The sequence below is a fragment of the Hemiscyllium ocellatum genome, chromosome 34 (assembly GCF_020745735.1).
Source record: "Hemiscyllium ocellatum isolate sHemOce1 chromosome 34, sHemOce1.pat.X.cur, whole genome shotgun sequence".
Taxonomy (NCBI): Eukaryota; Metazoa; Chordata; class Chondrichthyes; order Orectolobiformes; family Hemiscylliidae; genus Hemiscyllium; species Hemiscyllium ocellatum.
The window spans coordinates 19,230,893-19,245,446 of NC_083434.1; positions in this window are offsets into that span (position 1 = coordinate 19,230,893).

Genomic DNA, 14,554 nt, shown 5'->3' on the forward strand with positions numbered 1-14,554 from the left:
AAAGATAGGTATGGACCTTTCCTACTCTTTCGAGAGCCTTCTCTAATATTGATAAATTTAACTCCAAAATTTATGAATTTGGATTTAATAGGAAGAAAAAATGCAAGAAACCTCATACCTGAGCACAATTCACAACCAATACCCAAATTTAATAGAGACAAAGATCTGCTTGAATGATTAATTCAAAAGAAAATGCACATTGCTTTAAATATTTTAAGGAGGATGCTTGCCTAGATATTTTTCTCTGTTCCAACGTTAACACAAGCTGATTTCACAAGCCTCAGGAAGCTGACACCTCTGAGAATTTCTGTGGGCTAAGAAGAGCTGAGTGGCTCCCTCAATCCACCAAACCATCCTACTAACCTCCCCAGTGATTGGATAATCTTTGTGTTTGATCCATAATATGTTTGGTGTACTCCCTGAACTATGATCTCCTCCTGGACCTCCATCCCCAACCTTGTCTCAAACCCCTGAGCTCCTAAACCTCCCATTGATGCTCAATAACCAAGGGATGATCACTGCAGACTATTTAATAATGAAGGTCACAAATCTCTCCACACCATACTATAAGAAAGCTGGAGGGATTGACGGCAGAATGTTGCTCATTGGGCATAAATATGTAACACTGCCTGACCTCTTTCCCTGAGTGGGGGACTCAGTATCTCAGCAGTGACCAAATCAGTGATGTATCCCTGACGAAATGCTCTATTGAAATGCCAGAAGTAAATTCTCCCTGCCTCGTCTTTGGGAGTCCATTTCAAATCCAGATAGGTTCCAATTCCTCCAAGTTGGCCAGATATTCTTGGTGTGATCATATATTTTACTGTCAACTTATCTGTCCCCATCCTAGAATACCATAATCTCCACCATAGATGGGGCAAGGAGACAGGTCCTTAACCCAATGCAGCTGGAACAGATTCAAATCCCTTGCTATGGCATTAATCTGATCCATATTGACTGTCCAGCCACCTAAGCCAACTGGCTTACCCAAGGAGTCAAGGTTGCAATGGCAACATATATGTTTATATGTGTGTTGTAGCATGGAGCTATGGATACCAATGACAGCACCTCAAGTTTCTTCCCGTCCCATAGCTGAGAAGGAATCTGTCCTGTTCTTACTACTGCAATGGGTATATGTTAGAAAGATTTAAAAGTTGATCATTAATCTGTTTAACCACATTATAAACTTAGCTTCTTTGGTCATCAGACTCTAAGTGAGACTTGAAACAAGAGATTCTAGCCCAGAGGCAGGGATGTTTCCCATAGCACCACAAACCTCCTTAAATAAAGTATGTCTTTGCCAATTCTACACTGGATCCCAGCTGAAGGTTGCATGGAGATCCTGATCGAGGGAGTTGCTGATCCTCTTTTGTCTCTTACATCATGTACTTTGTTGGGATATGCTGAGGTTCTATAACCTCAAGTTCCTAAAATAAATTCACAATGAAAGCAATCTAATGTCCATCTGTTGATCATACACGCTGTATCTATGGTGGTGTTTCAATGGTAGAGTTACAAAATTTGTAGGGACGGGCTTTCTCATTCTCTTGAATGCCATGGGCAATGGCAAAAGGAGTGAAAAAAAAATTACTGATGTTGAGAAACATATTTCTGATTTTCTCTTTAAGGTTTATCCAGTGAGTTCAGAGTTGCAATGAGTGGGAACTAACTTATTTTCATGTGTTTGGATTTCTTATTGGACCAACTCATTTCAATTCGATACAGCTTCTAATTCCATTCTTCTTCCCTAAGAAACTGATTGTTGCCCATTCCAAACATGAAAATCTGAACGTATAAATTTAGTATGCACGCAAATACACTTTGTTCCAACATTGCTGCAATCACAAAGCCAGTTTATGAACATTTAAAATTTAAGATGACAAGAATCAGCCAAACTGTAAAGAATATCAAACTGTAGCTGTATCAAGATGGTAATAATTCAGGATTATTAGTTATTTTCGTTTTACAACCCGGTTCCAGGACAGGGGATCAGTGCCCAGTAACTAGAGCCCCCATTATCCTTGGATCGAAGGCTGAAGACAGGAACAGGAGCAACATTGGTGTCTGTGATTTCTGTGCCTGCCTGAGCCAATTCAAAAATTCCATTCAGAGGAGTCTTCCACTGAACACAGCGGCACCTCTTTATTTTGCTAGGAACATGCTGAGAAGTTACAACTATTTGCATATGCTATATATTCTACAAGGAGCTGGAAACAAGGTACTCTGCCCGTGCGTGTCAACTACTACCCATTGTTTGGGCAGCACAGGCTTGCAGCATGACATTTTACATTAATTACGTCATTGATATCTTGACGAAGACTGGAAATTCATTAACTTCAACACAATCATTGATTAAGTGATCATTAGTGGTATTCACTTAAATTTACATGACAACAAAGTATGACCATAAGACAAAAAAAACGTAGGAGTGGAAATGGCTAACATTCAGCCCAGAGTCAGCTGCGTCATTCAATGATATCATGGCTGATCTAATAGTCGCCAATTCCACTTTCCTGCCTTTTCCCATAACCTTTGATTCCATTACCGATTAAAAATTTATCCCAGCCTTGAATATACTTAACAACATAGCCTCTATAGCCCTCTGCGGTAAGAATCTACAGATAGATTACTATGTGAAAGAAAAAAATTATGTTCATTTCTGTCTTAATTCAGTGAATCATTAATCTGATATTATCCCCTGTGGTCCTAGATTGTCCCACAAAGGGAAACAAATGCTCTGCATCCATCCTGGTAGATCCCCTGAGAACCTTATATGCTTCAATTAGATCTTGTCTCATTTTGTTAAACTCCAAGTCTAACTTACTGAATTTCTTTTCATAAGAAAATCCCTCCATATCCAGGATCAATCCGGTGAAGCTTTTCTTGACTACCTCTAATGCCAGCATAACATTCCTTCAGTAAACAAAACTGTTCACAGCATTCCAGTTATGGTCTTGTATAGTTTATTTTTCATTCCTTTGAAATAAAAGCCAACGGTCCATTTGCCTTCTCTATTAACTGCTGATCTTGTATGCTAGGTTTTTGTGCTTCGTGCTTGAGGACCTCAAATTCCTCTGTGGTGATTCTCTCTAGTCCTTCTTCATTTAAATAATATTCAGCTCTTCCAGTCTTCATTAGTTAGAGACAGAATAAAACTGCAGATGCTAGAATCCAAAGTAGACAAGCAGGAGGCTGGAAGAACACAGCAAACCAGGCAGCAGCAGGAGGTGGAAAGTTGACATTTCAGGTGTAACCCTTCTTCAGAGCTGAGGGTGGATGTAAGGGGCGCTGCAGATAAAGGGGTGGGTGGGGGTGGGTTTTGTCTGGGTAAAGGGGCAGAGTGGTGAGGTAGTGATAGGTGAACAGAGGCAGAGGGTACAACTGGTTGGTTGATGGGAGGAATGAATCTGGTTGGTAGCTGGAGGGAAGAGTCGGTCAGAGGAATGGAGTGGAGGAGAAGGGACTGGGAAGGGAGTCGGCATCTGGGAAGCGAGGTTATTTGAAATTAGAGAACTCAATGGTATTATGAAGATGTGGGTGTACTGTATCTTTAAGAGAGTTAAAAGCTAGCAGAACTACCTGATAGCACAAGTGTCCTGAATAAGATACAATATAGCATGTGGTCCGATAGCGAGGGTAACTGGTTGCCTAGAGAAAAAAAAACAAATTTGAATTAACCCAATCAGTTTAAATTATACCACAAAAAAACCAAACTTCAATCATTTGAATTTAATATATTGACAATATTAAAAGCCAATGACACAATCCAATGCTTTGGGGGTATAAGACCGGGGAAAATTGAACATTTGTGGCAGTACTTCCAAAGGAGCAACAGATGTAGGCTGCTCATCAGAACTCTCTGAGAGGTACCTGCCCAGAAAAGGAGTTTGCACAGAAAAAAACATCGACACTGACCTGGAGAGCAACTCTACAGAGGAAGATATAACGAGAAGATTCAACCGTTGGCTGGTTTTAAAATTTGAATTTTTCAGTAAATCTTACTTGGGGGTTTTATCTGACTAGTATTATAGAAGGGAAAGTAAAAGAAAGGTTGGAGGAAGGAGTTGTAAATAGTTGTTAGTTAATTATTCTCTGTTAAACTTTAAGAAATAAAGTTGTTAATGTTTATTTTAAATAGTTCTTGGCCTCTTGAATTTTCACAGTTTACTGCATGGGATAAATCTTTTCTGTGTTGCTGGTTTAAATTAAGCAGGAGGGTTTAGCCTGTGTTCTAACAATGTTGAATCCTCCGGGCAGAAGGCTGTCCAGAAAGAAGATTAGATGTTGTTCCTCCAATTTGGGATTTGATTCCCTGTGGCAATGGAGAAAGACGAGGATGGTCATGTCAGAAAAGGGGTAGGAGGGCAAGTTAAAATGGGTGGGGAGTGGCCTGGCTGTGATGCTCAGTGAAACATGCCCTGAGTTTATGTTTGGTCTCACTGATGTAGAGAAGACCACATTGGGAGCACTGGATACAGTAAACTAGGTTAGAGGAGAGGCAGGTGAACTTCCATTTCACCTGGAAGGACTGTTTGGGGCCCTGGATGGAGGTGAGGGGAGTGGTGTGCTGGCAGTGTTTGCCTCTTTTCCGGTTGCAGGGGAAGGTACCAGGGATTTCAGGGGGTTGGTGGGGAGATTGGCGCAAACCAAAGCCTGTCAAAGGGAATGGTCCTTGCAGAAGGCAGCAATGGGTGGGAATGGGAAGATGTTCTTGGTGGGGGAGTCTAATTGGAGTTGGCAGAAGTATTTAAGGATGATATGTTGGATGCGGAGACTGGTGGGGTGGTATGTAAGAACAAGGGGGATTTTGTTTTTATTGCTTTTGGTGGGGGGTGGTTTAGAGCAGTGAAGTGGGAAATGGATGAGGGGTGACAGAGGGAAAAGCATGTTGTTCAAAACAGATGGACATCTGGGATGCTTGGGAGTGGAATGGATGTGACGGAGACAGAGGAATTTGCAGGTTAGTGGGCGCGGTGTAGTCCAGGTAGTTGTGAGAGTCTGTGGGCTTATAATAAACATCTAGAGACTGTTGCCGAAGATGGAAATGGAGAGGTCAAGAGAGGGGAGGGAAGTGTCCGAGATGGACCAAGTGAATTTGAGGATGGGTTGGAAGTTGTGGGCGAAGTCGATAAACTGCTTCAGTTCAGCCTGGGCGCAGGATGTTGCACCAATGCGGTCATCGATGTAACGGTGAAAGATTTAAGGCACAGTGCCTGTGTGGGTACTGAAGAGGAACTATTTGATATAGCTGACAAAGAGGCACCATAGGTAGGGCCCATCCGAGTGCCCATGGCCACCCCCGGATTTCGAGGAAATGAGAAGAGTTGAAGGAAAAGTTATTAAGGGTGAGGACCAGTTCAGCGTGATGGAGGAGAGTATTGGTGGAGAGTATTTATGAACATGTACAAGGACTACACGTCCATAAAGAAGATAAAGCGCTGGGGAAGGGAAACTGAAAGTTACTGAAGAGATGGAGGGCATGGTTAGTGTCGCGGATACAGGTGGATAGTGCTTGCACCAAGTGGGAGAGGATGAGTTGAGATAGGAAGAAATAAATTCAATGGGCCGAGAGCATGCAGAGACAATAGGTCAGCCATGGTAGTTGGGTTTGTAGATCTTGGAGAGCAGGTAGAACTGAGCAGTGTGGGGCTGGGGACTATGAGATTAGAGGCAGTGGAGGAGAGATCACTGCAGGCAATGAGATCACGGACAATGTGCATGATTTTGGCTTGATGGACCATGGTGAGGACGTGGTCAAGGGGGAGATAGGACATGGTATCGGAGAGTTGGATTTCAGCCTCTGCGACATAGAGGCCCATTCTCCAGACTGCCATCGCCCCACCTTTGTCAGTGGGTTTAATGGTGAACCAAGGGTTGATGCGGAGACGGTGGAGTGCTGCACATTCAGTGGGGATGAGGTTGGTGAGGGAGGTGGAGAAATTGAGGCAGCTGATGTCACATTGGCAGTCTGCAGTGAAGACGTGTAGGCCGGGTATGACGCCTCACCAAACTAGCCCTCACCATAAATAACTTTTCCTTCAACCCTTCTCATTTCCACCAAATCCAGTGGCTATCCAAGGGCACTCAGATGATCCCTGGCTATGCCTTCCTCTTTATCGGCTATGTCAAATAGTTCCTCTTCAGTACCCATGCAGGCACTGTACCCCAACTCTTGCACCATTACATCGATGACTGCATCGGTGCAGCATCTTGTGCCCAGGCTGAACTGGACCAGTTCATCAACTTTGCCCACAAATTACACCCCACCCTCAAATTCACAGGGTCTATCTCGGACACCTTCCTCCCCTTTCTTGACCTTTACATTTCCATCTCTGGTGACAGTCTCCAGACAGGTGTTTACTATAAACCCACAGATTCCCATAACTACTTGGACAATACCACCTCCCACCCAATATCTGCAAGGACTCCATCCCATTTTCCCAATTTGCACCTCCCAAGCATCCCAGATAGTCATAGAATCATAGAGATGTACAGCACGGAAACAGACCCTTCAGTCCAACTTGTCCATGTCTACCATATATCCTAACCCATTCTAGTCCCATCTGGCAGTGCCCACCCCATATCACTCCAAAACCTTCCTATTCATACACCCATCTAGATGCCTTTTAAATGTTGCAATTGTACCAGCCTCCACCACTTCCTCTGGGCTGGTAGGTGTAGGGAATGCTGGATGACTAAAGAAATTGAGGGTTTGGTTAAGAAAAAGAAGGAAGCATGTCAGGAATATACAAGATAGATCAAATGAATCCTGAGAAGAGTATCAAGGCAGTAGGAGTATACTTAATAGGGAAATCAGGAGGGCAAAAAGGGGACATAAGATAGCTTTGACAAATAGAATTAAGGAAAATCAAAAGGGTTTTTACAAATAAATTAAGGACAAAAGGGCAACTAGGGAGAGAATAGGGCCCCTCAACGATCAGCAAGGCAGCTTTTGTGTGGAGCTGCAGGAGATGGGGAACATACTAAATGAGTATTTTGCATCAGTATTTACTGTGGAAAAGGACATGGAAGATATAGACTATAAGGAAATAGGTGGTGACACCTTGAAAAATGTCCATGTTACAGAGGAGGAAGTGCTGGATGTCTTGAAGCGGTTAAAAGTGGATTAATCCCCAGAACCGGATCAGGTGTATCCCAGAACTCTGTGGGAAGCTAGGGAAGTGATTGCTGGAGCTCTTGCTGAGATATTTGGACCATCAATAGTCACAGGTGAGGTGCCGGAAGACTGGAGGTTGGGTAATGTGGTGCCACTGTTTAAGAAGGGTGGTGAAGACAAGGCAGGGAACTATAGACCAGTGAGCCTGACGTCAGTGATGGACACCGTCTGTGTGAAAACATTGTCCCTTAGGTCTTTTTTATATCTTTCCCCTCTCACCCTAAACCTATGCCCTCTAGTTCTGTATTCCCCTACCCCAGGGAAGAGACTTTGCCTATTTATCCTGTCCATGCCCCTTATGATTTTATAAACCTCTACAAGGTCATCCCTCAGTCTCTGACGCTCCAGAGTAAACAGCCTCAGTCTATTCAATCTCTCCCTATAGCTCAAATCCTCCACCACCTTTGAGCCAATTCTGTATCCAAATGGCTAGCTCCCCCTGTATTCTGAAATCTAACCTTGCGAACTGGTCTCCCATAGGGAACCTTATTAAAAGCCTTACTGAAGACCATACAGATCACGTCCACCACTCTGCCCTCATCAATCCTCTTTGTTACTTCTTCAAAAAACTCACTCAAGTTTATGAGACGTGATTTCCCACGCACAAACCCATGTTGACTATCCCTAATCAGTCTTGCCTTTCCAAATACATGCACATCCTGTCCCTCAGGATTCCCTCCAACAACTTGCCCACCACCGACGTCAGGCTCACTGGTCTATAGTTCCCTGATGTTAACTTATTTTGAGCAATGTGCTTTTCCCTGCTCTACATCCAGCCAGCCCTCAACCACACCTCCTCCATTCCCCACTCCACTGCTCTAAACGCACCCTCCACCAAACGCAACAAAGACAGGGTCCCTGTTGTCCTCACCTACCACCCCACTAGTCTCCACAACCAACGCATCATCCTTAAACACTTCTGCCAACTCCAACTAGACCCCACCACCAATAACATTTTCTCCTCCCCACTACTTGCTGCCTTCCGCAAGGACCATTCCTTGGTTCGCTCCCCACCAAACCCTCGAGCCACCAAGTATCTTCCCTTGCAACTGTTCCAGTTGCAAACCCTGCAATTACACTAACCCCTCACCTTCATCCAGGGCCCCAAAAAGTTCTTCCAGGTGAGACAGAGGTTCACCTGCCTCTCCTCCAACCTAGTTATCTGAATCAGATGTTCCTAATGTAGTCTTCTCTACATCACTGAGACCAAAGGTAAACTCAGGGCACGTTTCACTGAGCATCTCAGCCGGGCCCGCAGGGGCTGACCGGACCTCCCAGCCACCACTCATTTTAATTCCCCTTCCCATTCTCTTTCTGACATGACCACCCTTGGCCTCCTCCATTGCCACAACGAATCAGACTGCAAAGCGGAGGAACAACACCTCATCTTCCACCGGGGCAGCCTACAGCCCGGAGGACTCAACATTGAGTTCTCCAAATTCAAATAACCTCCCTTCCCATCCCCCAACTCCCTTTCCAGCCCCTACTCCTCCCTTCCATTCCTCTGACCAACCCTTCCCTCCAGCTATCAACTGGATTCATTCTCCCCATCAACCAACCAGGCCTTTCCCTCTACTTGTGCTCATCTATCCCTACCTCCCTACCCCACAACTCTCCCCACCCAAAACCCTCCCCCACCCCCTCCTTTATCTGCAGCTCCCCTTACACCTATCTCCTAGTCCTGAAAAAAGGTTATACCTGAAACGCTGACTTCTCACATCTAACGCTGCCTGGCTTGCTGTCCCCTTCCAGCCTCCTGCTTGATTTCCAGTTTTCCTAACAAAGTGCATAGCCTCACATTTCCCCACATGATATTCCATTTGCCAGTTTTTGCCCACTCCTTTAAAGTCTGTAGACGCTTCATGACATCCTTAATATTTGTTTTTTCACCTATTTTGTGTCATTTGCAAAATTGCATCTCCACGCAATAAATGAATGTCTGTAATTTTGGGAAAGTGTAATCTGCATATAGATTGTGCAAATTAATGACAATAGTACGGAGTGTTTATGGGGTGGTTTCGGGACCAATATTTTGAGGAGCTGAAAATGTGGTGCTGGAAAAGCGCAGCAGGTCAGGCAGCATCCAAGGAGCAGGAAATTCGACGTTTTGGGCATAAGCCTTTCTTCAGGGCTGAAGAAGGGCTTATGCCCAAAACGTTGAATTTCCTGTTCCTTGGATGCTGCCTGACCTGCTGCGCTTTTCTAGCAACACATTTTCAGCTCTGATCTCCAGCATCTGCAGACCTCACTTTCTCCTCCAATATTTTGAGGACCCAACTGGAGAACAGGCCATCTGAAACTGACCATTGTGCTATCAGAACAGAGTAATTCACAATTTAATTGTGCTGACCTCTTGGGGATGAGAGACCATAATGTGATACAATTTGTCATCAAGATGGATAGTGACATAGTTCATTCTGGGACCTAGATCTAAATAGAAGAAACTGTGATGAGATGAGGTGTGAGTTGTCGATGATAGATTGAGAAATGTTACTTAAAGGGATGGTGGTGGATTGGCAATGGGACACTTCCAAAAAGCACAAGGGAGAACTGTAAAAACTGATCATTACTTTTGCTGGTGCCAAAATAAATGGGAAAGATGATTTTCAAAGTAAATTACATATAACATTAGATCCATCCATAAGGCATACAAATTGTACAGAGACAACAGACCTGAGGTGTGGGTGCAGTTTAGAATTTAGCAAAAGAGAATAAAGGGCTTGATTAAGAAAGAGAAAACGTAGTACATGAGTAAGCATGCAGGAATCATAAAAACTGATTAAAGTTTCTATTGATGTGTGGAGGGAAAAAAGACTGAAGACAAATATAGGTCTCTTACAGTCAGAAGCAGGGGAATTTATAATAGGGAGCTGTTATGGACCAGACTAAACCCTCTCAAAACATGTGAAGGAGACAGCCTAGACTCTAATTTTTCCTTATTTTAAAGGCAAGTGCTAGGCCTTGCATTCTGGATACAATTTGATTGGTCAAACAACCAGTCTTGAAGCAATGTACCCTTTATTAACACGATATAGTTAAAATACAATGAAAGAAAGAAGAAATTGGAATGACTTAACTCTACTGCAAAACTTAACAGAATAATAGATCATTTAAACTATTAAACAGTTACTATTCTAATATCATAACATTCCATAAACACACACTTGACAAAGGCAAATCCAAAAACAAAGATTGTCCTATGGGCAATTCTCTAGTCCAGGAGGTAAAACGTGAAGAGAAAACTCTGAGAGAGGGAGTAGCAGGGAGAGATGTACTGCAGCTTCCAAATCCAGCTTCAAGCCTGCAGCAACTGTTACTGAGAAACTAAAATGAAAAATCGTGGTTCTGTAGGAGCTTGACCCCACCCATTCAGGCTGCTTGTATTACAGCAACTTTCTTTGAAAAACCCAAGGCCTCACAAGTTATTTGCTTTATTGGCTCTGATTAGACCAATCAGTGCTTTTGTCTCAACCTTTTGCCATTGAAAAAGGACAAAATACAACTCTTAAAGCCATAATATCATCACAGGAACAAAAAAAAATGTTCACAAAGGAGGATACAGAGAACATTTCAGAAGTATTTGCAATTAGGATTTAGTGAGAGAGAGGAACTAAAGGAAATAAATTTAAATCAAGAAATGGCATTAGAGAAACTGATGGATCAAAGACTGATCAATCCTTAGACTCTGATAATCGACATTGCAGAATACTTAAGAAAGTGGCTCTAGAATTAATGGATGCACAGGGGGTCATCTTTCAAGATTCTTTAGACTCTGGAACAGTTCCTATAAATTGGAAGGTAGCTAATGCAAACCCACTATTTAAAAAGGGATGCAGAGAGAAAACTGGGAATTATAAACCAGTCATTATATTGATAATAGGGCTATTGCTAGAATTCATTTCAGCAGCGGAAGTCGATCAGCGCAAGCAAGGGGCCAGCCGGGAAGGGAAATTTGAATATAAAATACTTACCTCGTGAATCATTGGAGCAAAGGCTGAACAGGAGGGGACGTGGACAGGAGGACTGCTGGGTAAATGGATGAATATATTCGGGCAGTGGCTAAACCCAAAACACTACACGTATGCTGCCTCTCACCCATTTTCCTCTTCTAACTCAAAAGAAAGTCTCTGTCTGGAGTGTTGGTAAGGTAAGGTTGTTTTTTTTAATCTCTTTTGCCAATTTGAGCAGAGGAGATGAAGGCCAGGTCAGTTGCATGCTGCTCTTGCAGGATGTGGGAGATAAGGGTCACCACTGGCGTCACCTGTGAGACATGCACCCAACTTCAACTCCTCACAGACCACGTTAGGGAGCTGGAGCTGGATGAACTTTGAATTATTCAGGAGGCTGAGGGGGTGATAGAGAAGGCTTGTAGGGAGGTAGTCATACCGAGGTTATAGGATAAAGGTAGCTGGGTGACTGTCAGGAGAGAGAAAGATAATAGGCAGTTAGTGCAGGGATCCCCTGTAGTCATTCCCCTCAATAATAAGTATTCCACTTTGGATACTGTTGGCAGGGACAATTTACCAGGGGAAAGCCACAGCGGCCAGGTTTCTGGCACTGAGCCTGGCTCTGTAGCTCAGAAGGGAAGGGGGGAGAATAGGAGAGCGATAGCGATAGGAGATTCAATGGTTAGACGAACAAACAGGAGATTCTGTGGTCGCGAGCAAGCCTCCCGGTTGGTATGTTCCCTACTGGCTGCCAGGGTCAGGGATGTCTCATATTGAATCTATGGGATTCTTAAGTGGGAGGTGAGCAACCAGAAGTCATGGTGCACATCGATACCAATGACAAAGGTAGGGAAAGGGATGAGGACCTGGAAAGTGAATATAGGGAGTGAGGTTGGAAACTAAAAGGCAGGATGAGCAGAATAGTAATCTACAGATTGCTACCAGTGCCACGGGCTACTGAGGCTAGGAACAGAGAGCGAGTGCAGCTGAAGATGTGGCTGCAGAACTGGTGTAGGAGGGAAGGGTTCAGATATGTGGATCATTGGGGTACCTTCTAGGGAAGGTGGGACCTGTACAAGTAGGATGGGTTGCACCTGAACTGGAGGGACACTAATATCCTCGGCGGGAGGTTTGCTAGAGCTCTTCGGGAGGGTGTAAACTAGTTTGGCAGAGGGATGGGAATCAGAGCTACGGATCAGCGGATGGGGTAGCTGGTGAATAGGCAAATACAGCATGCAGAGAGTCTGTAAGGATAGACAGTTGATATTGCAAAGTTGCAGTAAGAGTGATGGATTGAAGTGTGTCTATTGTAACTTAAGAAGGGTCAGAAATAAGGGTGGTGAACTTAAAAGATAGATCAGTATTTGGAGATTTGATTTTGTGGCCTTTATGGAGACTTGGATATCACAGGGGCAGGAATGTTTGTTGGATGTTCTGGGGTTTAGATGTTTCAAAAGGAATAGGGAGGGAGGTAAAAGGGGTGGGGAAGTGGCATTGCTAATCACATATTATATAACAGTTGCAGAAAGGGAGTTTTTGTCAAGGAGAGTTTGTCGACTGAGTCATTATGGGTGGAAATTAGAAACAGGAAAGGAGCAATCACTTTATTGGGAGTTTTCTACAGATCCCCCAATAGCAACAGAGACACAGTGGAGCAAATTGGGACTCTGGAGAGGGGCAGACATAACAGGGTTGTTGTCATGGATGACTTCAACATCCCCAATATTGATTGGAACCTCCTGAGTGCAAATAGTTTGGATGGAGCAGACTTTGTCAGGTGTGTCCAGGTAGGTTTCCTGACTCAATATGTAGATAGACCAACTTGCCATATTGGATTTGGTGCTTGGCAATTAAACGGGTCAGGTGTCAGACCTTCGGTGGAAGAGTATTTTGGTTACAGTGATCACAACTCCCTGACCCCACAACTCTCCCTATAGTCATGGAGAGGATAGGAGCAGATGGTATTTAACTGGGGGACGTGGAATTATGATGCTATTAGGTAGGAACTGTGGAGCATAAATTGGAAATAGATATTCTCAGGTAAATGCTTGACAGAAATGTGGAGATTGTTTAGGGAGCACTTTTTGTGAGTGCTGAATATGTTTCTCCCACTGAGGGATAGTAGGGTGAAGGATCCTTGGATGACAAGAGATGTGGAACATCTAGTCAAGAGGAAGAAGGAAGGTAACTTCAGGATGAGGAAGCAAGGATCAGACAGGGCTGTAGAGGGTTAACCAGGAATGAACTGAAGAATGGACTTAGAAGAGCTAGTAAGGGAATGAAAAAACCTTAGTGGGTAGGATTAAGGAAAACCCCAAGGCATACTACAAATATGTGAGGAACAAGAGGATGGCTAGAGTGGGAGTAGGACCAATCAGGATATTGGAGGGCACTTCTGTCTGGAGTCAGAGGAGATAGGGGAGGTCCTTAATGAATACACAAACTTCAGTATTCACTCCTGAGAGGGACTTTGTTATTTGTGAGGACAGCGTGAAACAGGCTGATATACTCGAATAAGTTAATGTTAGGAAGGAGGATGTGCTGGACATGCTGCAAAACATGAGGTTAGATAAGTTCCCTGGGCCAGACGGGACATACTATGGGCAGTGAGGGAAGAGATTGGCAATAATCTCTGCATCTTCACTGTCCACTCGAGTAATACCAGATGATTGGAGGGTGACAAATGTTATTCCCTTGTTCAAGAAAGGGGAATAGAGATAATCTTGGGAATTACAGACCAGTCAGTCTAACGTCTGTGATGGGGAAATTATTGGAGGGGATTCTGACAGACTGAATTTATGATTATTTGGAAAAGTATAGTTTAAATTGGATTCCCTACAGTATGGAAACAGCCCAACAAGTCCACACTGACCCTCTGAAAAATAACCTACCCAGACCCATTCCTCTACCCTACATTTACCCCTGACTAATATGCCTAACACTATGGGCAATTTAGCATGGCCAATTCACCTAACCTGCACATCTTTGGATTGTGGGAGGAAACTGGAGCATCCGGAGGAAATCCATGCAGACATGAAGAGATGAGCGAACTCACACAGACAATCACCTCAGATGGTGCTGTGAGGCAGCAGTGCTAACCACCGAGCCACTGTGTCAGCCCTCGATTAGAGCTTAGCTTGATTAGAGATAGTCAGTATGGATTCGAGAGGGAAAGGTCATGCCTCACAAGCCTTTTTGAATTCTTTGAGGATGTGACAAAACACATTGACGAAGGTAGAGCCGTGGATGTGCTGTACATGGATTTTAGCAAGGTATTTGATTAGGTTACCCATGGTAGGCTCATTCAGAAAGTTAGGAGGCATGGGAGACAGGGAAATTTGGGTATCTGGATACCCAAAATTAGCTGGCCCATAGAGTACAGAGGGTGGTAGTTGATGGAAAGTATTCAGCCTGGAGCTCGGTAACCAGT